General features: G+C 46.5%; 1 long non-coding RNA gene across 2 annotated transcripts; it reads left to right on the top strand.

Annotated features, from left to right (window-relative positions):
- LOC114809187 lies at positions 1 to 26,517 on the top strand. Of its 2 annotated transcripts, XR_005661180.1 has the most exons (4): positions 1 to 113; positions 10,575 to 10,806; positions 14,832 to 14,945; positions 26,167 to 26,517. It is a non-coding gene; the product is annotated as an uncharacterized LOC114809187 (long non-coding RNA). The 2 variants fall into 2 exon arrangements; XR_003756958.2 differs by lacking the exons at positions 14,832 to 14,945; positions 26,167 to 26,517 and having other exon boundaries at positions 10,575 to 10,890.

Genomic DNA, 26,517 nt, shown 5'->3' with positions numbered 1-26,517 from the left:
TGAGGGAGAGGAGACATACAGTCAGGGAGAATAGATATTCAGATTCCTTCATTTTACCTGCCCTCCAGAAGGCTGTGAAGAGACAACCAGTGAATGGGATAGATTACAGAAAGGTAATCAGTCAATCCTCCATCGATCAATGCTATTTACTGAGCACTTACTAAAAACTTGGGAGTTAAAATACATTGAATTCAAATCCTATTTTAAAACATTTTTAGAGTTCAATCATTTGAGCGTAACTATTAAGCATCCACTGTGTGCCATTCAGACTTTTCACTAACTCAAAATGACTCTAATCCTCCTCCTTTTGTTTATTCATTCATTCATTCAATAGTATTTATTGAGCAAGGGTCACTGTAAAAAATATATCTTAAATTTATTTTCTCTTGAAATAATAGTCAGGGGGAGAGTCCCACCGGTTTCAAACCTTGTGTTCTAGGTCCTTCCCAATTTACATTAATGGGGATGTCAAAAGGTTTTCCTTTTAAAGGAGGGCTTTGTTGCCTGTGGATTGAGAAACTTGAACCCATGACTGTCATTACTGGGCTGAAAAAAATATCAATAAGATTTCAGTCTGTGGCTTTGCATTCTCAAAATCTCACCCTTGGACCCTGGTGAAGTTTGGTTTTAATTTCCAAATTAATTCTGTCTTAAAATGAATTTGGGGGTGAGGGGCTAATTTTACAAGCTTTTTTTGTAGTTTGCTAATTGATAAAAAGATGTTGGGTCTAAAATGAGATTTGGCTGTAGCTCAGTCCATGACTATGCATCCATCTTTCCTCTCCACAACCTGCTGAGGATGGGATGGATTTAAACTGGGTCTAAACACTGAGGTTCTAACTGCTCAGGCTCAGAAATGCAGTAGTATTAATAGTATTTAATAAATGCTACCTGTGCACAGAGCAATCAATCAGTGGTATTTATTGAATGTTTACCATGTTCAGTGCACTGTGCTAAGCACTGGAGAGAGTACAATAGAGCAGAGTTAGTAGACATGTTCCCTGCCCACAGTGAGCAGTCTAGAGGGGGAGACAGACATTACTGTAAATAAATGAATCATTAATATGTGCATAACTGCTATAGGGCTGAAGGAGGGGTGAATAAAGGGTGCTAATCCAAGAGCATTCCACTAATCTCCTGGAAGAAGTATACAGATAATAATAATAATAATAATAATAATGGTATTTGTTAAGCAGTTACTATGTGCCAGGCACTGTAGTAGGCGCTGGATGGGAACCAGACATGGACCCTGTCCTTGAGGAGTTTATAGTCTATGAACATTTGACATTCACCTCGCCCCCAATCCCCCAGTGCTTATATACATATCTTGAAATTATACGTTTTAAATTACTTATATATTCATATAAACACTGTCTTCCCCCTTAGACTGTATAGAGAAGCAACGTGGCTCAGTGGAAAGAGCCCGGGCTTGGGAGTCAGAGGTCATGGGTTCGAATCCCCGCTCTGCCGCTTGTCAGCTGTGTGACTGTGGGCAAGTCACTTCACTTCTCTGTGCCTCAGTTACCTCATCTGTAAAATGGGGATTAAGACTGTGAACCTCACATGGGGCAAACTGATTACCCTGTATCTACCCCAGCGTTTAGAACAGTGCTCTGAACATAGTAAGCGCTTAACAAATACCAACATTATTATGAAGCTCATTATGGGCAAGGAACGTGCCTGCTAATTCTGTTGTATTGAACTCTCCGAAGTCCTTAGCACAGTGCTCCTCACACCATAAGTGCTCAATAAATATCATTGATCGATCAACTGTTTGAAAGTCCCCCTCATTCCTGGTCCAAGATTGTCAAGTGATATAACTCCCTTATGGATCCACTTCAATAATCCCCACTGCTGAGAGGCAGTGGGGTCACCAGATAGTCAAAGCTGAGCTGATTACCAAATCCAACTCAGCTGATGCCAACACAAGCACAGCCAACTGAGATAGTATAATCAGTCAGTGGTATTAATTGAGCACCTTCTCTATATACAGCACTGTACTAAGCGCTTAGACGTGTACAAAAAAAAGAGTTGGCAGACTCCTTGCCCACAACGAGCTTTCAGTCTAGAGGAGGAAACAGACATTAATATAGATAATCATGCGTGTGTGCATAAATGCTGTGGGGCTGAGGGTGGTCTTGACTTACGCTCTCTAATCGTCTCCAAGCCATAATAATAATAATAATAATGTTGGTATTTGTTGAGCGCTCACTATGTGCCGAGCACTGTTCTAAGCGCTGGGGTAGATACAGGGTAATCAGGTTGTCCCACGTGAGGCTCACAGTTAATCCCCATTTTACAGATGAGGGAACTGAGGCACAGAGAAGTGAAGTGACTTGCCCACAGTCACACAGCTGACAAGAGGCAGAGGCGGGATTCGAACTCAAGACCTCTGACTCCCAAGCCCGTGCTCTTTCCACTGAGCCACGCAGCTTCTCTAGCAGCGCCATGGACACGACTCTCCCAAAACACCCTACCTCCATCTGCAGTGATCCTGGTAGTGTATCCATAGAGTTTTCTTGGTAAAAATATGGAAGTGGTTTACCATTGCCTATTTCCATGCGGAACCTTGAGTCCCCACCCTCGACTCTCTCCCATACCGCTGCTGCCCAGCACAGGGGAGTTTTGACTTGTAACAATTGCCCTCCACTCGATGGCGGAGCATGGGGTGAGAATCAAATACTTAAACGGGACAGATCCGAGTGCATAGATGACACAGAAGGGATGGAGGAGTAGAGGAAATGAAGACCTGTTGAGGAAGGCCACCGACCCCCTCCAACTTAACATGTTCAAAACAGAACTCTATCTTCCCACCCAATCTGTGTCCTCCCTCAACTTTCCTTCGACGGTAGACAGCACCTGTAACCTTGGTGTTACCTTCAACTCATCTCTTTCAACCTGTCCTAAAATCCTGTCCGTTCAACCTTCACAGTTTCACTAAAATCTACCCTTTCCTCTCCAAACAGCGAAGCAGCGTGGCTCAGTGGAAAGATCACGGGTTTAGGAGTCAGGGGTCATGGATTCTAATCCCTGCTCCGCCGCTTGTCAGCTGTGTGACTGTGGGCAAGTCACTTCACTTCTCGGTGCCTCAGTTCCCTCATCTGTAAAATGGGGATGAAGACTGTGAGCCTCACGTGGGACAACCTGATGACCCTGTATCTACCCCAGCGCTTAGAACAGTGCGTGGCACATAGTAAGCGCTTAACAAATACTGACATTATCGTTATTATTATTATTATTATTAATCCAAGCATTTATCCTATCCAGCCTAGGCTACTGTATCAGACTCCTTGCTGATCTCCCTGCCTCCTGTCTCACTCTACTCCAGTCCGTACTTCACTCTGTCATCCGGACTATTTTTCTTCTAAAACATTCAGTCCATGTTTCCCCACTGTTCAAGAAACCACCGCAGTTGCCCATCCATCTCCGCATCGAACAAAAACTCCTTACCATCTACTTTAAAGGTCTCAATTAATCGTCCCCTCCTACCGCAGCTCGCTACTCTCCTACTACAACCCAGCCGGCACATTTTGCTCCTCTAATGCCAACCTACTCACCGTACCTTAGTCTTGCCTATCTTACCACTGACCTCTCGCCACGTCCTACCTCCGGACTGTGGGTGTAGACAGAGAATAGAAGGGGACCCAAAATTGAACCTTAAGGGACTCCCACAGTTAGAGGGTGGGAGGCAGAGAAGGAGCCTGTGAAAGAGACTGAGATGAGAGAAGAAACAGGAGAGTACAGTGGCAGTGAAGCCGAAGTTGGCTAATGTAGCAAGGAGAAGGGGTTGGTTCAGAAGTTCTGCCTGAGAGGTTTGAGGAGGCTTTGGATGTTCTAGAAGCCACTGGATTTAGGAACAAGAAAGTCATCGTTGACCTTGGAGAGGGCAGTTTCCGTGGAGTGAAGGGGACGGAAGCCAGATTGGAAGATTTAAAAGGAGGTAATTTTAGAAGAGGAAGTGGAGACAGCAGGTGTAGAGGAGGTAGTATAAAGATTAAATGTTCATTTCAAAGCTACATGGTCTAGTGGAAAGAGTTCAGAACTGGGAGTCAGAAGACCTGTTTCTAATCTTACCTCTACCACTTGCTTGGTGTGGAACATTGGGCAAGTTACTTCACTTCCCTGTGACTCAGTTTCCCCATCTATAAAATAGGGATTAAATATACGTTCTCTCTCCTCATTAGACGACAAGCCCCATGTGGGACAAGGACTGTGTTCCAATCTCCTTATATCTACCTAGCTCTTGCCACAATGCTTGACCCGTCGTAAGGCTTAAGAAATCTCATAATTATTATAACTTTTTTTTTTGGAGGACACATCTCCAGCAAACCAAGAGCATTTGTCCCATGTAGAAATCGACTGCCCTAGAGATATTGCCTGGGCTGGGGATTTTGGTTTTGGAAAATGACTCCTTGTGTCAGTGTCACTGGTGAGATGTATCTATTTTTTACTTGACTATTGCTACTAATAGTGTAAATCCAGAAATAGGCAGAACCCTAGTCCAGTAGCCCAGCGTGCTCCAGAAGGCAGGGATTCAAAACAGGGTTTGGAGAAGAGATTTTGTTTTCCATCCAAAAGAGAGGAATTGAAGGTTTCGATTTAAAGCCAGAATTCATCCATTTATCCATCCATCCATCCATCCATCCATCCATCCATCCATCCATCCATCCATCCATCCATCCATCCATCCATCCATCCATCCATCCATCCATCCAACCATCCATCCTTTCCTCCTAGGACTGAACTAGTTGGAGCCTATGCTGGAGGTGTTGGCGGTGGTTGTACCAAGCAGAGAACTCCGTTACTGCTCACTCCTCTCCCCTGAGGGAGATGATCTTCTCCTAATTCTGTGCTGGAGATGGGAAACCTGGTGGGGGGGGCGGGCCAGACCTGAAGGTGGGGTTGGAGCAGAGACCAGAAGGTGATCCCCAGTTCAGCACTATGAGAAGCAGCTTGATGTACTGGTTAGAGCATGGACCTGAGAGTCAGAAGGTTATGGGTTCTGATCCCAGCTCCACCACGTGTCGTGTCACCTTGGGCAAGTCATTTCCCTTCTCTGTGTCTCAGTGACCTCATCTATAAAATGAGGATTGAGATTAAGAACAATCTCCTTTCCACAAGGCTGCCCACATCCCCTCTTTCTGCCTCGCATTCTTATGCTCCTGCCCCATCTCCACACATCCTATCAGCTTTCCCCAACCCCCGCCCAACCTCCCGCCCATTCACCAGAGCCCCCCTCTTGTTGTGGGGAAACCAGTCACTCTCGATTGCGGTATAGCCGGTGAAATCTGTGCTGGCTTTAAATAGTTATCTACCCTGGGTCAGAGATGAGATATTTCTGGAGATGCTGATGGCATTAATATCATCACTTTCCAGCTTGGCTGTAAATCGCATTCCATACACAAACAGCAAGGCGGCTGCCATAAATTCCCCCGGTTTCCATCTGGCAGGCTCCGCCATTGTGCCTGGCTTTCTATACCATAAATTAAGGGTATTGTCAGGTTTGCACATTCCCCAGAGAAACTGGGACACAGAGTACAATTGAAGCCATGAACGGCACACGCCGACCCAAGGCAGTGACTCTGGCATTCATTTGGAGCCGATGACACAGGGCACATCAAAGGCCGTTTTTACAAGACTCTGGGTAACAGAACTCAAGGCTGGGGAGGGGGAAGGGGGGCTGAGTGAGTGGCGGAAGAGGGAAAACAAACGTCTCCATTTGCTACGGAAGGCAAGGTGGGTTGGGAGCAGTTTTTGCCCGTCCTTGGGCACTGAGCAAAGGCTGCAAATCCACCCAACTCCACACAGTCAGCCGAAGACATCGTTCAGAAATGACATGGAAGGAGCCAGCCGTCAGTTTAAGAAGCAGATGGGCAGTTGCGGAAAGGAAGGGTTCTCTTAGATTTATTCGCAGGGCTCGCTTTCTCTTCTGACGGGAAAGGGGACCGTAAAAGATTTCCGGCAGCCATTCAGCGGGTCTCAGGCTTTTGATAGTTTTGTCTTCCCCTGTGAAACCCTCTTTTCTGCGACACCCTCTCCCTTCTGCATCACCTATATGTTTGGAACTGTCCCCTTTAAGGGTTTGATATTCACCCCACCTTCAGCCCTGCAGCACTTATATACATATCCATAATGTATTTGTTTATGTTACTGTCTCCAAACTGATTTCCTTGTATCTATCACAGCGATTAGAACAGTGCCTGGCACATAATAAGTGCTTAACACCTCTAGACCCTAAGCTCCTTGTGGGCAGGGAATGGGTCTACCAACTCTGTTGCATTGTACTCTTCCTAAAGTGCTTAGAACAGTGCTCTGAACACAGAAGGCGCTGAATAAATGCCATTGATAGATTCATCGATCGATTGATTTACAAGGTGGTAGGTGAAGAGGGTCGGGGCAGAGTGAGCTTAGCCCGGTGGTCTCAGCCACTTGTACACAGAGGCCAGCAGACCTCATGTGAAGCTGAAAGGATCACTGTGCACTTTTGAGCCTTGCTGCTAGCCAGGGTGACCCGCTCAACAGTAAGAACTGTGACCACACCAGTTGCTCTAGGGAGCCAAGTGTTTGCAGGGGGCCTCTTCTCCTGTCTTCCCCACTCAGTAGAATTAAGGTCGTCGACAATAATAATAATAATTGGGATTTTTTTAAGCACTTACTATGTGCCAGGCACAGTTCTAAGTGCTGGGGTAGATACAGGGTAATGAATTGGAAACAGTCCTTGTCCATATAGGGCTCACAGTCTTTTAATCCCCATTTTAGAGATGAGGGAACTGAGGCCTAGAGAAGGGATGTGACTTGCCCAAGATCACACAGCAGACAAGTGGCAGAGGCAGGATTAGAACCCAGGTCCTCCTGACTCCCAAGCCCAAGCTCTATCCAATAGGCCATGCCGCTTCGCTGAGGGATCCACTTCAGGTCTCCATATTCTCCACCATCCGCTGGGCAGCTGCACCACCCAGGTTGGAGGCAATGGACCAGGGCGGAATGTGGAGGAATCATTTAGGGAAGTTTCCATCCTTGATTTGATCCTGGCCAACAGGGAAGAATCAGTCCACTGGAAGCTGGACAGAAGAGGCCACAAGGTGATCCATGTTCTGGACCTCATGGTTGGGAGAAGTAAGCAAGATAAAGAAAGTGAATTTAAAGAAGCAGTGTGGCCTGATGGATGGAGCCTGGGAGTCAAAAAGGATCTGGGTTCTTAACCCCGGGTTCTATCATGTATCTACTGTGAAGCAGTGTGGCTCAGTGGAAAGAGCACGGGCTGGGGAGTCAGAGGTAATGGGTTCAAATCCCGGCTCTGTAGCTTGTCAGCTGCGTGACTTTGGGCAGGTCACTTAACTTCTCTGTGCCTCAGTTGCTTCATCTGTAAAATGGGGATTAAGACTGTGAGCCCCACATGGGAAAACCTGATCACCTTGTATCCTACGTGCTTTGCACATAGTAAGCGCTTAACAAATGCCATCATTATTATTACTGTGGGACTTTAGTCAAGTCACTTCTCTGGGCTTCATGTGCCTCATCAGTAATATGGAGATTAAGATTGTCCAACCTGATTAGCTCATGTTTACCCCTGCACTCAGTACAGTGCCTGGCACATAGAAAGCACTTAACAAATACCATTTTAAAAAAACAACACAGGTTTGGGTCACATGTAGGAATGTAGGAGGGATCCATTAGGAAGAAAGCCTGTGAGAAAAAGAAGTTACAAAAAGTTGTCTGCTCTTCGGAAGAAAGCCACGGAGGGACAGAAACGAATCTACCTCAGCCAAGGAAGGTTTTTTGTCTGTCTGTTTTTATGGTATTCATTAAGCGCTTATTATGTATCAGGCACTGTACTAAACACTGGGATAGATACAAGTTACTCAGGGCAGATTCAGTCCTTTTCCCACTGTGGGGCTCACAGATTAAGTAGGAGGGAGAACAGGCATTGAATCCTCTAGGCTGAAAACTCCTTGTGGGAGGCAATATATTTATTCATTCACTCAATAGTATTTATTGAGCATTTACTATGTGCAGAGCACTGTACTAAGCCCTTGGAGTGTACAATTCAGCAACACATAGAGACAATCCCTGCCCAATAACGGGCTCACAGTCTAAACAGGGGAGACAGACAGCAGAGCAAAACAGAGCAAAACAAAACAAGCAGTCTAGCGCAGACTTCATCAAGATAAATAGAATCATAGAGATATACACATCATTAACAAAAATATATACAGATATGCACAGTGCTGAGAGGAGGGGAAGGGGGAAGAGCAGAAGGCAGGAGAGGGAGGGGGGAATGGGGAGGGGAGGAGGAGCAGAGGGAAAGGGGGCTCAGCCTGGGAAGGCCTCCTGGAGGAGGTGAGCTCTCAGTAGGGCTTTGAAGAGGGGAAGAGAGTTAGTTTGGCGGATGTGAGGAGGGAGGGCGTTCCAGGTCAGTGGTAGGACGTGGGCCAGGGGTCGAGGGCGGGACAGGAGCGAACGGGAGACTGTGAGGAGGTGAGCGGCAGAGGAGTGGACCGTACGGGGTGGGCAGTAGAAAGAGAGAAGGGAGCAGAGGTAGGAGGGGGAAAGGTGATAGAGACCTTTGATGCCAAGAGTGAGGAGTTTTTGTTTCATGCGAAGGTTGATAGGCAACCACTGGAGGTTTTTGAGGAGGGGAATGACATGCCCAGCGTTTCTGTAGGAAGATGATCCGGGCAGCAGAATGAAGAATAGACTGGAGTGGGGAGAGACAGGAGGAAGGGAGATCAGAGAGGAGGCTGACACAATAATCCGGTCGGGATATCATGAGAGCTTGTACCAGCACGGTAGCAGTTTGGATGGAGAGGAAAGGGCGGATCTTGGCGATATTGTGAAGGTGAGACCGGCAGGAGTTGGTGACGGGTCGGATGTGTGGGGTGAATGAGGGACACCAACTCCATTATGTTGTACTCTCCCGAGCCCTTAGTACAGTGGTGGTACGGTACTACCAAGTAGCATAGTTATGATGCATATAATAATTATGTGATTATAATTATGATTATAATGAGAAGCAACATGGCCAAGTGGAAATAGCATGGGCCTGAGAGTCAGAAATCCCGGGTTCTAATTCCGGCTCTGCCACTGGTCTGCTGTGTGACCTGGGAGACGTCACTTAATTTCTCTGTGCCTTAGTTCTCCTGTTCTCCCTCCTAATTTAGAGTTAAAACCCCACCCGCGACAGGGACTTTGTACCACCTAATTCACTTGTATCTACCCCGGTGCTTAGAACAGTGTTTTACTACACATAGTAAACGCTTAATAAATACCATAAAAAATAATAATAATAATAATGTTGGTATTTGTTAAGCACTTACTATGTGCCGAGCACTGTTCTAAGCACTGGGGTAGACATAGGGGAATCAGGTTGTCCCACGTGGGGCTCACAGTCTTAATCCCCATTTTACAGATGAGGGAACTGAGGCACAGAGAAGTTAAGTGACTTGCCCACAGTCACACAGCCGACAAGTGTCAGAGCTGGGATTCGAACTCATGAGCCCTGACTCCAAAGCCCATGCTCTTTCCACTGAGCCACGCTGCTTCTCCAAAGGACACTGCATTTCCTCCAAGTATGACCATCCCTCCGAAACAACCCCCACCATCCAGACCATTGTGTGCACCTAGAGCACTGGCATCCGGCCTGGTCCGCCTCCGTGCTCTGGCACCGTTGAAGCCGTCCTGAAGGCTGAGACGAACAGCAGTTCGCCCTTTAATCACCAAAACATGACTTTGGAAGTGAACGGCCTTCAAGGGAAGAGTTGAAAAAGCCATCCAAATCACCAACACCACCCCAAAAACACCCAAATGTATAGTGCAGCGGGGGAACCCCCTTTTCAGAGGTTGGCTGGAATGGGACAAAAGAGTGAGAGAAGGTAACGCAGCTTTATGTGAAAACACAAGTATTCATTCATTCATATTTATTGAGCGCTTAGTGTGTGCAAAGAACTGTACTTCAGTGATGGGAAGAGTACAGTATAACAATAAACAGAAACATTCTCCTCTAGACTGTCAGCTTGGCCTCTAGACTGTAACCTCAACTTCTGGACTGTAAGCTCGGTGTGGGTAGGGAACATTTCTACCAATTCTGTTATATTGTACTCTCCCAAGTGCTTAGTACAGTGCTCTGCATACAGTAAGCGCTCAATATAATTGATTCCTTCATTCGATCATATTTATTGAGCATTTACTGTGTGCAGAGCACTGTACTAAGCACTTGGAAAGTACACTTCAGCAAGAAAGAGAGACAATCCCGGCCCATACTGGTTTTACAGTCTAGATCGATCCCACTGGTCGCACAGGTTATTATTATTATCCCTCTAGACTGCGAGATCCCTCTAGCCTGTAAGCTAGATATGGACAGGGAATGTGTCTGCTGCTTCGGCTGTATTGTACTCTCCCAAGTGCTTAGTACAGTGCTTTGCACATAGCAACCACTCAAACACCATTGATTCATTGTGCTCATTTATATATATTTGTATTACCCTATTTATTTTGTTAATGAGGTGTCCAACCCCTTGATTCTATTTAACGTGATTATGTTGTCTTGTTTTTGTCCGTCTGTCTCCCCCGATTAGAGTGTGAGCCTGAGGGACTCTGGAAGTGGCAGTGACTTTGCCTCGGAGCTGAAGCAACTTGCATGGTTATTACTCAGCGTGCGTGGGGCCGGGTGAACGCTTCACCCAGCTGGTGGCAAAATGGAGCATGGCTCAGTCCCAGCCTGGGGAATCTGACTTTAGCTAGAGAGGCCAAACAAGATAGAACCTGAAAGTACACCAGAAGCAGCCCAGCAACTTTCACTGGGGAGAGGTAATTTGGCATCTGGTTCCACTTATAAAACCATCCGTATCTGTCGACTCTCCCTGAAATAAACATTCTCCATGATGTGCCACTGATTGGCTGGGAAAAAAAGGAAAAAAACAAAACAAAACAAAAAAAAACCAAAAACCAAAAAACTGCTAACTACATGAATTCCAAATACTTCCTCATACACCAATGGGTTAGTGACTTCCAACCCATTCCTTTACAGGAATAATCAGGAAAAGGAGAGGAAGTCGAAAGCACGTGGGAATCAGGACGTCTAGGGTCCCTGCTCTTCTGGACACCACCCCTTCTGCCTCAGTCTCCCCCTCTGTGGCTGTGATAGAGGGGAAATGCAAAGATCAGTCCCTAAAGCATTTTGAGCCCTTTGAGAGAAAGTCGTCGGGACTTTCCCTGTCCCAAATAGGACTCACAGTCTTAGTCCCTATTTTTTATAAATGAGGTAACTGAGGCGCAGAGAAGTTAAGTGACTTATCCAAAGTCACACAGGAGACAAGAAGTGGAGCTGTTATTGGGAGCCAGAACGAGCCAGAACTTCTGACTCCCAGGACTGCACTCTTTCCACTAGGCCAGGCTGCTTCTCAGTGGCCACAGTGCTTCTCTTATCATTCTGGGAACAATGACCTAGCATGGGCCAATAAAACTCACCGGAAAACTCTCCTCACTGCCATTATGGTCTTGGTAGGAAGGAACCACTCAGCCATTCAGGGCACAGAAGAACTTTTTTCCCTTCTTCCATGTCATTTTCCATGGACTTGGATCTGTTTCCATTGGAGCCAGCCTACTCAGTAGCTTTTATCTGGGCGAGGACTGAAGGTGAGGACCGGGAAAAGACACGAAGTTATTGCTCTGGAAGTACCCAGGAGGCCAGGCCAGAACTCTCAAACTGAACGCCAGCCTCATTAGCCCAGGCAGGCTCCGAAGGCCTCCATCCCTTTCTAAGAGGGACCGCTCAAGACCCCTCCGAGATGCTTTTTGGGTGTTTTGTTTTTTTTTTAACAGTATTTGTTAAGTGCTTACACGGAGCTAGGCATTCTTCTAAGCACTGAGATAGATACAAGATAATCAGGCGTAAGCGCTCAATAAATACGATTGAATGAATGAACACAGTCCCTATCTCACATGGGGCTCTCAATCTTAATCCCCATTTTACAGATGAGGCAACTGAAGCACAGAGAAGTGAAGCGATTTGCCCGAGGTTACAGAGCAGGCAAGTGGTAGAGCTGGGATTAGAAGCCATGATCTACTGACTCCCAGGCCCGTGCTCTATCCACTGGGCCACGCTGCTCCTCAGGCCTTATTCATTCATTCACTCAATAGTATTTATTGAGCACTTACTATGTGCAGAGCACTGTACTAAGCGCTTGGAATGTACAGATCGGTAACAGAGACAGTCCCTGCCCTTTGACGGGCTTACAGTCTAATCGGGGGAGACGGACAAAAACGATAGCAATCAATAGAATCAAGGGGATGAACATCTCATTAAAACAATAGCAAATAAATAGAATCAAGGTGATGTACACCTCATCCTCGGTCCAGGTGAGCTTGACTCAGGTCTTCGGCGAAGAGGAGGGATCTCAGAGCCCTCACAGCCTGAGAAAAGAAGCTGAGGGGAGACACCGAAGCCCTAGCCCATCAGCCCTCGGAGGAATCCCGACACCCGGCCCACCAGCCGGGGGGCGCCGGCCGGGGACACCCGGGGGGAACGGGATACCTCGGAGGAAGGGGAACTCAGAGATGGATATCGGGGAAGACTTCCTGACGGTGAGGTGAGAATCCTCTGGGAATGCGGTGGGGCGCTGGTTCACTCCGGACGCGGCACACCACAACTAGAGAAACCCTAGAGGGCTGCATTCAAGGGAGAAACCCTGCACTGGTAGGGGATGTAGAGGATAACCTCCCTGGACTTCTCTCTCTCTCTCAGGGCTTGCTTTGATTACCGTAATGAAATCCTGGAGGGGCTGGGCGGGGCGGGGAAGGGGGAGGCGTAGGAGGAGAGTCTCCTTTAAATTCTTTCGGGAACGAGCTTGGGTGGAAAGTGCCAATATGACACCCTGGGAGACAAAAGGCTTCTATTCAGCCCCACAGCAGGTACGACCTGGGCAGGTTTAAGGTTCCTCAACTGCTCTACCCAGTGCCTCCCCCCTGCCCACAGGCTTGCTCTGGGCTGTCATCCATGAAGGAAAGAGAGGAGTTCCACTTCCTCTCCCATCGCCAAATCCTAGGCTTCCCTCTCAAGTCTCTCCACCCAGGGGCAACCAGCCTGTGGGGATCCACGGAGGCTAAATCACCGCTTACCCTTAAAAATGAGACAATAGAAAGTCAGGTTTTCAATGTCCAGAGTTAGCAGGCCTCCCCTGACTATTAAGAGAGAAAGAGCTGAATTTCTCAAGCGGCAGTTGTGACCTCTGACCTCTTGTTTCCTAATCCCAGTCAAAGAGATTACCGCCCATTAGGTAAACGGGTTCATGACCGCCTACAATATAGGTGAGTCATAGATTAATGCTTTAACAAGACTTTGAATGAGGACAGCTTTTGTACACCCAGATCTTATTTTATCCTCACACCAACAAGGTAAGTTAGAAGAGAGACAGGGAATGGAAATATTATCCCGATTTTACTCAGTGGACAGAGCACAGGCCTAGGGGATGGAGGATCTGGGTTCTAATCCCAAAGTGCTGGGCAAGTCACTTAACATCTCTGTGCCTCACTTTCCTCAACTGTAAAATGGGATTTCAATACCTGTTCTCCCTCCTAGACTGTGAGCTGCAGGTGAGACGGGGACTGTGTCTGAACCACTTATCTTGTATCTACCCCAGTGCTTAAGACAGAGTTTAGAACAAATAGTTAGTGCTCTTAAGCATAACTAATTAATTGATGAGCAAATTGAGGCACCTAATGATTAAGTGATCCAATCAAAAGAGCTAGCTTCAAACATTCATTTGCTGGCTCCTCCCAGTCTGTAAAATGCCATTTTGACCTGCTGTGCACATGTGCAACATTCCATATAATAATAGTAATAACAATAATGGTATTTGTTAAGCGCTTACTATATGCCAAACACTGTTCTAAATGCTGGGGGTAGATACAAGGTAATCAGGTTATCCCATGTAGGGCTCACTGCCTTAATCCCCATTTTCCTGGTGAGGTAACTGAGGCACAGAGAAGTTAAGTGACTTGCCTAAAGTCACACAGCTGTCAAGTGGTGGAGCCGGGATCAGAACCCATGACCTCTGACTCCCAAGCCTGTGCTTTTTCCACTAAGCCTGTCCTTAGACACACTGTGTAATGCAACAACATCATAAGGAAGTCCCCACACTGCCTGGATCCTGTGTGCATCTCAGTCCCCTGGCCCAACACGCTGGTGGACAGCTTGGGTTTTTCCCCACATCAAATCCACTCACAGAGTGTGTGCTGCTCCTCAGCAGCCGGCTCAGAAGGACTCTGAGTAAGAATTATAACTGTGACGTTTGTTAAGCGCTTACTTTGTACCAGGCACTGTTCTAAGCGTTGGGGTGGATACAAGCAAATCGGGGTGGAATCCTAACCACCTGTGGAAAGCAGTTAGTTGTCCAACTAGTTTCCATCATCAGTTTGCTCACCCTTCTTATTGGAGGTGTTGATTATGGGGGCTTCTTTGATGTTCCTTGGCCCCTTCTTTGGGATTCCATAAATTAGAGGAGAATCCGAGTGGATTTGTGCAGGAGACCACCCGCTCCAGATAGTAATAAATGATGACTGTGGTATTTGTTAAACGTTTGCAATGTGCCAAGTCCCACATGGGGCTCACAATCTAAGTAGGAAGGAAGATAGGTATTTAAACCCCATTATGCAGATGAGGAAACTGAGGCACCAAGAAACTGAGGCACCAAGAAACTGAGGCACCAAGAGGTTAAGTGACTTGCCAAAGGTCAAACAGCAGGTAAGTGGTGGAGTTAGGATTAGAACCCAGGTTCTTCTCTGACTCCCAGGCCCGTGCTCCTTCCATTAGGCCATCCTGCTTTCTTTTCCAGATCTGCACCTTCTACCCGACTGCGGTTCAAAGTCGATGCAAATCCCATATCTGCTTTCCCTGGCTAGTTTTCCACACCCCACCCACCGAGGGCCTCAACCCTGCTGCAGGAAAGGTGGGTTCGAAAGATGATGGTTGTACCCGGGCTTTCCTGGCACACTCACTGGCATTGACAAGACCCCACTTCTCACCATGCCCCATTCCAATACAAAGGGCCAGGACCTTGTTCACTCTGCATCTTTATATATCAGTATAAGGGATCTAGAGATCGAAACCCTTAGAGCTATAGCTCACCTCCCTGTGCAATTCCCCAAAAATGTCCCCTAGATGCCAAAATGTCATTGCTTCTCCCAGAGTGCCTAACTTACTCTGGGTAAGGAACCGTAGGCCTTGGGAGAATTGGCCTTACACAGTTCTTAACACCAATGCCCGGCCATTATTTTTCTGAAAACTCAAGAGGACAAATTGAAACCGCTTTGGAGCGTCACATTCATCATTCAATCAATCAATAGTATTTATTGAGCACTGATTGTGTGCAGAGCCCTGTAGTAAGCACTTGGGACAGTATGATACAATAGCAGTTTGGCATCGTGGAAAGAGCATAGGCCTGAGAGTCAGAGGACCTGGCTTCTGAGAACCTGGGTTTTAATTCTGGCTGGGCCACTTGCCTGCTCTGTGACCTTCGTCAAGTCACTTAACTCCTCTGTCACTCAGTTGCCTCATCTATTAAATGGGGATTAAGACTGTGAGTCCCAGGTGGGACAGGGACAGTGTCCAACCGGACTAGCTTGTATCTACCCCAGCGCTTAGAACGGCGCTTGACAGATAGTAAGCCCTTAACTAATATGACAATTATCCTTTTTAAGACTGTGAGCCCTAGGTGGGGCAGGGACCGTGTCCAACTTGATTATCTTGTATCTACCCCAGCGCTTAGTGCAGAGCCTGGCGCTTAAGAAGTACTATAAAGAGTAATACAACACAGTCGGTGGACACATTCCCGCCCACAAACAGCTTACAGTCTAGAGGGGGAAAGAGACATTAATATAAATAAATTACAGATAATGTGCATAAATTTTGTGGGGCTGAGGGTGGGGTGAATATCGAGTGCTTAAAGGGTATGGATCCGAGTGCATAGCTATACAGTGCAGAAGGCCTCTTGGAGGAGTTGTGATTTAAGTGAAGGTTGGAAGGAGGGGAAAGTGACGGTCTATGGTAAATGAAAGGGGAGGGAGTTCTAGGAGAAGAAACACAATAGAATTCATTGGAGATTTTCATCAAAGTTAATTGGAAGTGGGGGGAGGAGTAAGTAATTAAAGGTCATTCATTCATTCAATCAGATTTATTGAGCACTCAGTGTGTGCAGAGCACTGTCCTAAGCACTTTGGAGAGTGTAATACAGCAATAAACAGACACATTACCTATCCACAAAGAGCTTTAGAAGAGGAAGGCCTGGAAAGATATACGGAAGAGTTCCCTGTTGCCTATCAGTGCTCCCTTCCCGATTCTGGTGGCCCTGCTGGAGGCCTAGGGCATCTCTGGGACTTCCCAACCCTAGAGGAAAAGCTGCCCCTGAAAAGCACCTTAAGTCAACATGGACTGCAGTCTAGGGGTGATAACCCTGCCATGACTCCCCCAGGGAATAAGTGTATCTCCTCTCTATCTCCAGGCCCGCCTGGGTCATCTCAGCATCAGCACATGGACTCCCATGTCCTTCCCGGCCTTGGGCAAGTTATCTCTCACTTAATAATAATAATGTTGGTATTTGTTAAGCGCTTACTATGTGCAGAGCACCGTTCTAAGCGCTGGGGTAGACACAGGGGAATCAGGTTGTCCCACGTGAGGCTCACAGTCTTAATCCCCATTTTTATCCTCAAAGAGGAGCCGTGTTTGCCAAGAACACCTCTCTGAACAACCCAAGGCCACTTCAAAGCGAAGCAGCGAGACAGTCTCACAAGTCCCAGCTGCCCAATGGAGCTGGGGGGGTATAAGTGGCATCTCCTACTAGCTCCCCGCAGGCAGCACTGATCTCTTACCCTTTCCGAAAGCTCTTCTCCAGCTATACGTCGCCAGACTGTAAGCGTCTTCTAGGCAGGAATCGTAGCTACCAGCTTGACTTTGGACTATCTCCAGTGGTTAGTTTTGGACACTGCACACAATAAGCTCTCCATAAATTTCATCCATTCATAGACGTTTGTGCTTTTTCTTTTTAACTGGTGGGCATTTTTGCGGTATTGTTTTAATTCTCTCACACCCTTCTGAGTCTCCCTTGCATTTGGATTTACACCCAGAAGCAGTGAGGTCCATTTGACAGATCATGGCCCTGGGAGTCAGAAAGGCCTGGTTTCTAATCCTGGATCTGCCACTTGTCTGCTGTATGACCTTAGGCAAGTCATTTAACTTCTCTGTGCTTCAATTATCTGATCTGTAAAATAGGGATTTAGACTGCAAGTCCCATGTGGGACAGGGACTGTGTCCAACCCGATTAGCTTGTATCTACACCAGTGCTTCCTACAATGCTTGACACATAGTAAGCATTTAACAAATATTATATAAAAAAAGACCCACAGTCAACCTCACATCACTTACATTCATAAGCGCTTACTATGGTTCTCTGCACAGAGCGATCAATAAATACTAGGACTGATTTATCCATTACACACAATAGGTCCCTGATTAAATACCAGGGATCTCCCTCTAGACAGGGAACATGTCTACCAACTCTGTTGTATTCCAAGCACAACCGAGAGCTCTGAACATAAGTGCTCAATAAATATTATTGCTTGGTATCCATAATGTATTTATCTTAATGTCTGTCTCCCCTTCTAGACTAAGTTCAGTGTGGGCAGGGAACAGGTCTACCAAGTCTATTGTATTATACTTTTCCAAGCACTCAGTGCAGTGCTCTATACAGTTAACTCTCAATACATACCACTGATTGATTTATTTCACTGCCTGATTTTAGATGACTTAACTAACTGTTCATGGAAATTCTCCACTTATTGAATGGTGATAGTGTCATTGTGAGCTGTTAATTTGGCTCAGGTCCTCTTGAATTCCTGAAAATTGTCTGGTCTTTTTTTTTTCCAAGTTGCTTTCTCATTATGTAGTTTATTTTATCCTCACTACATCTCTGTGCGGAAGGGAGGACGTCAGAATCCTCTTCATTTTACAGAGAAGGAAACTGAGGGACTAGTGATTAAGTGATCCAATCAAGTCCCCGCTCCAGAGATTCTAGGCTGTGAAGGAGCCTATCCCAGGGGAGGCATCTCAGTTGTGGTTCCAAGATACCCCCCCACCCACCCCGGCCACAGAGCATAATAGCCCCATCTTACCTTTAGCCCCAGCCAATACCATTGATTAATTAGTGGGCAAGTCACTTAACTTCTCTGTGCCTCAGTTCCCTCATCTGTAAAATGTGGATTAAGACTGTGAGCCCCACGTGGGACAACCTGATTCCCCTGTGTTTACCCCAGCGCTTAGAACAGTGCTCTGCACATAGTAAGCGCTTAACAAATACCAACATTATTATTATTATTAATGTTAAAAGCCTAGGAATTAGCAAGTGTTAATGTGCTGATTAGCAAGTGAATGTTAATGAAAGAGATTATGCTGTGGTTGTCGGTTCCAGCTGGGCTGGGAGAGTAGTTTGGGGAGCCAGCAGGGGATGGGTGAAAGCTCTGATAGTGGATCGGGGAAGCCAGGAAGGTGCTACTAATGTCATTACATCATCCATCACGTGGGGTTCTCAAAAATATCAATAGCCCTGGGCCCACGGGGGAATTAACCCAGACCAGTCTTTCTATGTGCCAATAATAATAATAATAATAATAATGATTATGGAATTTGTAAAGAGCTTATTATGTGCCAAGCACAGTTCTAAGCACTGGGGTAGACACGAGGTAATCAGGTTGGCCGTGGGACTCACAGTCTCAATCCCTGTTTTACAGATGAGGTAACTCAGGCCCATAAACATGCCCAAGGTCAGGCAACGGACAGGTGGCGGAACAGGGTTTAGAATCCAGGTTCCCTGACTCTCATGTCCATGCTCTTTCCACTAGGCCACATTGTCCATGATTTACTCTTATTGTCCATTACTTGGGGGCAGTGGGGGCTAATCCCCCCTACTTGGGGTTTCCAACTGTGAAGAAGAAACCACATCTGTTTTGTCTGGTCCCCCAACTTCATTCACCCCATGTCTGTGGCAAGGCCTGAGAGCTCCCACACTGAGCTCAAAAGTCCCAAAATTGGGCATTTCCAATCGATTTGCTCTAAACCTTGACCATTCCTTCTGCTCTCCTGCTACCCTCCCGGCCCTTTCCCCTTTCTACCTCCACCTGCAATGAGATTCCTGATCCTCCTCCCCTCCCTATTGCCCCGAGCCCCTCCCTCTGCTTTACCTCTCTCCCGGCCCCACAGCACTTGTGTATATATGTACATATTTATTATTCTATTCACTTTATTAATGGTGTATATATATATATATATCTATAATTCTATTTATTTATAATGATGCTACTGATGCCTGTTTACTTGTTTCGATGTCTGTCTCCCCCTTCTAAACTGTGAACCCGTTCTTGGGGAGAGATTGTCTCTATTTGTTGCTGAATTGTACTTTCCAAGCGCTAAGTACAGTGCTCTGCACGCAGTAAGTGCTCAATAAGTATGATTGAATGAATGAAGCTTGGAGGCCTCGATGCCTGCACTGTGTCAGTGCCCCATCGGGACAGGTCCGTCTCAGCTACCTCCACAAGATTACAGGTTGCCTGTAAGCTCATTGTGGGCCGCGAAAGTATCCGTTTGTTGTTATATTGTACTTTTCCCAGGGCTTGCACACAGTAAGAGCTCAATAAATGCGAAAGAATGAATGAAATTCCCCCAAAATGCTGGCCCAGGAGGTTATTGACTGGGAGCATGTGTGCATGTGAATGTGTGTGTGGCGGGAGCTGGGGGGAGGGCTCACATGTGAGCATGCTTCCAGTCACAGGCCACACTAGATGCTCTTGTCCTATTTTATGCCATCGAGTCGTCTCCGACTCATAGTGACACCACGGACACATCTCTCCCAGAACGCCCCACCTCCAACTGCAGTCATTCTCATAATGGATCCATTGAGTTTTCTTGGTAAAAATACAGAAGCGGTTTACCATCGCTTCCTTCTGCACAATAAACTTGAGTCTCCACCCTCGACTCTCTCCACCAGCCACTCTCCCACTCCCCAAACCAACCTGCCCAAATCCTACTTCAATCTGTGATGTCCCGCTGGCCCGAAAGCAAACGGAGAATTCTCTGTGGGCCTGGGCCTCGCATCTCCCCGCAGGACGTCATCGCCTTGTATCAGTTACTAGGTGTGGGTTTCCTTCTGCTCCAGCTTGTCTGCCTCCCCAGTGATGGAACGGAGATTTCTCTGGGCTGGGAACGCAGGGTCTTTGACTTCTCAGCTTCCACTGAGAACCCGCCGGCCACTCTGCTCCCACCAACACCCCCTTCCCTCCTCCCCCGACGCCTCCTCCACCGGCTCCCATGCAGACTGTAACAAAGGCAGGCTCTAACAAAGACTGGGCTCTGACCGTGCCTGCTTTGCCACAGGGAGCAGGAGAGCGCCCAGAGCCTGGCACTCGGTGACATTCGCTGACCGACAGATGGGCATTTGTTTCCCTCCTGCCTTCCAACCCTTCCTGTCCTCCCCATCTCCTCTCATTCCCCCCTCCTAACCCCACAGCACTTATTGATATATCCATCATTTATTTATTTCTATTAATGTCTGCCTCCCCTGCTCTACACTGTAAACTCCTTGTGGGCAGGGAATGTGTCTGTGATATTGTCCTACTGTACTCTCAAAAGCGCTTAGAACCTGCCTCCTAACTCTGCTGTATTGTACTCTCCCAAGTGGTTAGTACAGTGCCCTGCACATAGTAAGTGTTCAATAAATACCACTGATTGATTGTTCCGAGGCTTAAAACTCACCTGCCAAGGGTTTTTTCATGAGCTTAGCCTCTTATGTCTGTCACCAGTTTGCTAGGCTTTCCTGGAACTCTGTATCTGGGGTGAGCACAGAGTTTTAATATGTTTCCAGAGTTAAACACCCACTGTGGGCACAGTACTGTAGTAGTAATAATAATTACGGTATTTGTGAAGTGCTTACTATGTGCCAGGCGCTGTACTAAGCACTGGGGTGGATACAAGCAAATCGGGTTGGACACATTTCCTGTCCCACATAGAGCTCACAGTCTTATTCCCCATTTTACGGAGGAGTTAACTGAGGCACAGGGAAGTGAAGTGACTTGTCTAAGGTCACACAGCAGACAAGTGGCAGAGCCGGGATTAGAAACCATGACTTTCCAACTCCCAGACCCGTGCTCTATCCACTATGCTAGTGAGAACTTACTGTGCCAGAGCACTGTACTGAGTGCCTACTGATAGCCAATCTTTGTACTGATGCCCTGATGTGGGCAGAGCACTGTACGAGGCTCGTGAGGAAAACAATGAAGGAGGAAAGAACCCAATTCCTGCCATTTGAGAGCTGAGAGTGGATTTGAACAAGAAACTCCAGAGGATAAATGAATCAGTAACAAATGAATAGATCAATAAGTGGGGAGGAAGATGGATCATAACCAGGAAGATGAGGTGAGGAGAATTGGGGAGAGCCTCTTGGAGGAAATAGCTCTTTTAAAAGAGCTTTGAAACAAGCAGGAAAGGGACTGAATCTTTATGCCGGGAGTCTTTAGGGTAAAGAAATCATCAAAATGAGCGACTGGGGAGCCTCAGAGCAACAGGCGAGGGCTCAAACTGCCGAAGAGGAGACTGTGGAACTGAAGGTCGGAAAGCTGATCGGGTGTTGCTGCTCTAGCAGCCTAAAGCTGACAGGTTCTTGTGGGCTGCAGGTCAGGCCTGGCAGATGGGTAGAGGGCATGGAGTGGCACCCTCAATCCTTGCAGAAGAAGTGGGCAGGTAGGCTCCGAGGAGACGAGAGAAATGATGGGGGTGGGCCCTGCCAGCTCCATTTTTATGCCCTCTTTGCAGCTGTTCCAGAACAAAGGACGAAGCTCCAGGCAAAGGCGGAAAGAATCCTCACATCCGGGGGGCTGCTAGAAGAGGACCCATTTTCCATAATGGGTGGGGGATGAGAGGGGCATACCTGCTCATTATCTCACAGGAAACTACAGCTCCCAAAAGGGCCAATAATGGTTAGTGTCCATGACTGGGGCCTGGACCATGCACACAGAAAACTTGGATAGCTCAGAGGACCAGTATTCTAATCCCCACCCCTGCTTCTTAATAATAACTGTGGTATTTGTTAAGGGCTATGTGTCAACCACTGTTCCGAGTGCTGGGGTAGATATAAAATAATTAGATTGGACATCGTCCCTACCCCGCGGTAGGAGGGAGAACAAGTATTGAATCTCCATTTTGCAGACGAAACTGAGGCACAGAGGAGCAGTGACTTGTCCGAGGTGACCCAGCAGACGAGTGGCAGAGCCAGAATTAGAATCCACGGCCTCTGATTCCGAGGCTCATGTTCTTTTCAATAGACCATACTACTTCTCTTGCCACTTGATTGTTCTGAGACCCTGGGCAAGTGTCTGAGTTTTTCTCTGCCTCGGATTCCTTGTCTGCAAAATGGGATTCAATACCTCTTCTCCCTCTTACTTAGACCTGATTATTTCCCCTTTTAGACTGTAAGCTCGTTATGGGCAGGGAGTGTGTCTGCCAACTGTCTTGTATCCTCCCCAAGTGCTTAGTACAGTGCTTTGCACATAGTAAACACCCAATAAATACCATTGAGTGATTGAAGTCCCAGGAACACCTGAGGACTCATGCTCCCCGCTTTGGCCCCCCTCACTTCTGTATTCTGGTGGATCTAGGAAGGAGCTGAGACATGACTCAGCCAGCATCCCAAACACCCACCCTATCCTTATTCTACCCCCTTCCCCATGCACCTTGCCTATCCTAGTTCCTTAATAGGTGCACTCTGACACCTTTAAGAGATCTCAGATCGAGGTCCCGAGAAACAAGCCTGCAATCTCTACCCGTGTGGCAGCTGAAGAGAACTGGTCCACCTTGATCGGTGCTAGAGAAACCAGAGAGAAATCCAAAGCACCCAAAGTCCCATCTCAGGATAGGGGAATTTGAATTAAAGTTTAAGGAGCAAAATCAGGGAAAACTAAGCCAGAGCTATTATAGCTCCATTCCATCAGGAGTAGTACAGCCTAGTGGCAAGAGCACAGGCCGGGGAATCAGAGGACCTGGGTTCTAATTCCAGCTTCATCTCTTGCCTGTTGTGTGGCCTTTGGCAAGTCACTTTACTTCGCTATGCCTCAGTTTCCTCAACTGTAAAATGGGGATTGAATATCTGTTCTCCCTCTTAATAGACTGTGAGCTCTAAGTGGGACAGCGACTGTGTCCAACCTGATTAACTTGTGCTTAGACCAGTGCTTGAAACATAGTAAATGCTTAACAAATGTCACAGCATTATCATTACTGATAATGATAATACAAGTTCTGACCCAAAGAGACCCACTCCATCGAACCCCCGGAGATTCACAGACAGTTCAAATTCTGACTGAGGGTACTTACAGGTCAGTGGATCAGCACAAGGACGAAGCTTCCCAACAGACCTGTCAAGGCAAGACTCAGTAGTGAGCAAGATGTTGCTTTCCTGAATTTAAAGAGTCTGTTTGCTACTTGGGCCTTGTTTCCAGAGGATTCTGGGAAGAGTAGTACCCAGGCAGTAAATCTAACAGGAATAATTTACCAACTTCACCGGTCTCTTTAATCACAGTTCTTCCTCCACTGGGCCTGGAACATTTCTGTAAGCAGGCTCAGCTGACATTAGCGGGCTTACTTGTAAGCAGACCAATCAATCAATCAGTGGTATTTACTGAGTGCTTATTCTGTGCAGAGGGCTGTACTAAGCACTTGGGAGAGTACAAACAGACTTAGTAGACAAGATCCCTGACCTCAAGGAGCTTACAATCTACCAGGGGAGGCAGGCATTAAAATAAATTACAGGTAGGGGAAGCATCCGAGAATAAAATGTATGATCAAAAGTGTTGTGGGGACAACAAGTGGGAATATCGGTTTCTCTTGGAAGAAAACATGCAAATAACTGCTACTCTTAAGCTTCAACTGTTGTCAGCGGAACGAGCGACCTTTCCCAGTGAACTGGAGGCTAGATTTGGGGCTTCCCCCTGGATTCAGATGTGAAGCGAGTCAGAAGGGAGGAAAATCTGAAAAACCCTCCCTGTTCCACCCACCTAGACATGTCCCTGAGCAATTTATTTATTCATTCATTCATTCAATTATACTTATTGAGCACTTACTGTGTGCACAGCAATGTACTAAGGGCTTGGAAACTACAATTCGGCAACAGATAAAGACAATCCCTATCCAACAACAGGTTCACAGTCTAGAAGGGGGAGACAGACAACAAAACAAAGCAAGTAGACTGGCATCAGTAGCAACAAAATAGATCAATAGAATTATAGACTAAACCTCTCTGGGCCTCAGTTTCCGCATCTGTAAAATGGGGATAATAAGATCTGTCTCTTCCCACTTCACACAGATATTGTGAGGACACAATTAGCTATACATAGTAATGTAAAGGTGCTTTGGAATTATAAAAGAATTATGCGTGGTGTTATTATTCCATTAAGTCATAAGCTTTTGGGGGGCAGAAACCTTCAGGGAAAGTATCTACCAACTCTGGTATATTGTACTCTCTTAAGTGCTTAGGACATTGCTCTGCACACAGTAAGAGCTCAATAAAAATCACTGAACTCGGCCAGGCACTTAATATAGTGCTCTGTACAAAGAGCACAATAAATGCCATTAATTGTTGCCTTTTACCCACTGAACTCACCTAATAATTTAGTGCAGTGCTCTGCATAAATCAAGCACTAAATACTTATTATTACCCTCAAGCACTGAATACTTATGATCATTATCCCCTGACACATTCTATTTGATGCCATTTGAGAAAGTGACAAACATTAAACCCATTTACTCTTCTTTCTAGCCAGTGCCCTATATTCAAGTATTATAATCACTGGCTAAATTAACTTCATGATTGGTCCAGGAGCAGCCATCCAATCATTCAGTCAAGTGTATTAATCAAGCACCTAGTGTATGCAGAGCACTGTATTAAGCAGTGGGAGGGAACAATTGAATTAATAGACATGATCCCTGCCCTCAAGGGTCTTACAGTTCTGCAGGGAAGGTAGACATGGTAATTAATTAGAGATAGTGCTGACAGTACTTAAATGTGTAGCTTCTCAAAACTGCTAGAATGGCAGTTGGGGAAATAAGGTGGAGTGATTAGAAATTAATCAAGGAAGGCCTCCTGGAGGAGATATGATTTCAGAAGAGCCTTAAAGATAGGGAGTAGTGGTCTGGTGGATATGCAGGAGGAGGGAACAGGTAGAAAGAAGGGCTTGACAGGGGGGATAAATGAGAACAAGGTACATACAGCATTTTGTTGCTGAATTGTACTTTTCCAAGCCCTTAGCACAGTGCTCTGCACACAGTAAGCACTCAATAAGTACAAATGAATGAATAAATACACAATGTGTAGGTTAGTTTGAGAGGAAAGGAGAGTGAGGGCTGGGGTATAGTGGGAGAAGAGAGGGGTTAAGTAGGAAGGATTGATCTAATGGACTGCCTTGAAGTCAGTGATCAAGAGTTTTTTCTTCTTAACCCAGAAAAGAATAAGCACCTATGTGAACATAATGATTCACAGATTCCCTGCCCACAAGGAGTTTACAATCTAGAGGGAAGAGAAGGGGATCTGGATCCAAGACTCAAGGGACACCCACAGATTAGAAGTTTGTTCTCCCAAGAGTTGGGAAGCAGAGGAAGAGCTGGTGAAAAAGACTGAGAAGGCTTGGTCAGAAAAGAAGGACAACTATAAGAGGACTGTTTCAGAGAAACTAAGATTAGACAGATTTTCCAGGAAAAGGGAATAATCCACAATGTTGAAGGCAGCCGAGAGATGGAGGAGGATCAGAAGGGAGCAGAGTCCTTTTAGATTTGGTGAGAAGGAAGTCACTGGTGACCTTGGAAAGAGCGGTCTCAGCGAAGTGAAGGGGGAGGTTTGGAGAGGGTCATAAAAGAAGTTGGAGGATAGAAAGAGGAGTCAGTGGAAACAACCCATTTGAGAACTGGGACAACAAGAGGAGGAGGGAAATGTGCTGGGGACTCTGAATGCTATATCGTACTGTATAATTTCCCCAATAACATGCAGCCTAAAGAGCTTTGCTTTTTTTTTTTTCTGATTCAAATGTGCATCGCTATCCCTATGCAGATTTCCGAGAGGTTCAAGATCATTTTATTATTTCCAGGTTGAAGACGGGAAAGCTGATCATTCTCCAGTGGATAAATAGCTGACTTTATTCCGTGCCCAGATCGCAAAACCCTATTAGCCGAAGGGAATAGGTCATGGTTTTATTTAAAGCTTGTAGAGGGGGTGGCAAAATATTTAAGCCCGAATCCATTATGTGACCAGGATGGAAGACGAGCAAAAATGATTTTTCAATAGGTGTGAGCAGTCGTCAGCAGGATGAGTCACGGAAAGATGGCTGGTTCTCCCCAGCCCCATCGCCTCCCTAAAAATCACACCCTTTCTCCACCCACACTAGCAATGCCAGTTTGGTGGCACTGTATAAGCAAAGTTCATTAAAGCTTCGAGTGAA

Source organism: Ornithorhynchus anatinus, chromosome 2 (assembly GCF_004115215.2).
Source record: "Ornithorhynchus anatinus isolate Pmale09 chromosome 2, mOrnAna1.pri.v4, whole genome shotgun sequence".
NCBI lineage: Eukaryota > Metazoa > Chordata > Mammalia > Monotremata > Ornithorhynchidae > Ornithorhynchus > Ornithorhynchus anatinus.
Note: the sequence above shows the minus strand (reverse complement) of the source record. Positions and strands in the feature narration are given on the sequence as shown.